This window comes from Rhagoletis pomonella, unplaced genomic scaffold, assembly GCF_013731165.1.
Source record: "Rhagoletis pomonella isolate Grant_MI unplaced genomic scaffold, Rhpom_1.0 Rhpom_scaffold_00001, whole genome shotgun sequence".
In the NCBI taxonomy this organism is placed as follows: Eukaryota; Metazoa; Arthropoda; class Insecta; order Diptera; family Tephritidae; genus Rhagoletis; species Rhagoletis pomonella.
In genome coordinates this window covers 6,275,610-6,276,255 of record NW_023458555.1, presented here as the reverse complement: position 1 = coordinate 6,276,255, position 646 = coordinate 6,275,610, and positions in this window count along the sequence as shown.

Here is a 646-nt window from a genome sequence, read left to right as displayed (position 1 = left end):
CAGTCTGCAATATTTTTCAAACTACTTATCTTATTCGCGTATTGGCCCTTGGACTTTAGGGCATACAAAGTAAAAATAATAAATAATAAGGTACGTAAGAGGCATGTTAACATCACTGTCCACTAATGAAGTCCTAATTTCCCAATTATCATTATCTCATATTATCATTTCTTTTTCTTGAGCAGAGTGAAACCGGTCGTTTACCTGTGATAGGAAGTAACGTGCAAGATAAGTGCCATTATTAATTTTTCGCTTTATGCAAGGCAAAGCAAACAGTCTTACATACATCTATATATAGCTACGTATGCAGTTAAGCAATCTGGTAGTATTTAATTTATTGATTTTCTCTTTGCTTACCTAATATTTTATCATATTTTAATTGTACAGAGCGAGTCTTTGAACGATCAACCGATTATTGAAAATTTGCCGTGTCATCTGCCATCAACTGGATAATGGCGTCCTTTTCCACTATTGTACCATTTCTACATATAATTTTGGATCGAGTTTTAGAATTTGTACTTGGATGGTTTCTGGGAGTGGCCCGTAGGGTACCTGTGCCGCCAAATAAGGAGCAGGAAGAATTGCTGACGAAAAGCGCTGTAGAACTAGCTCGGTTAATACGTGAACGAAAGTTGCGATCTTCCGA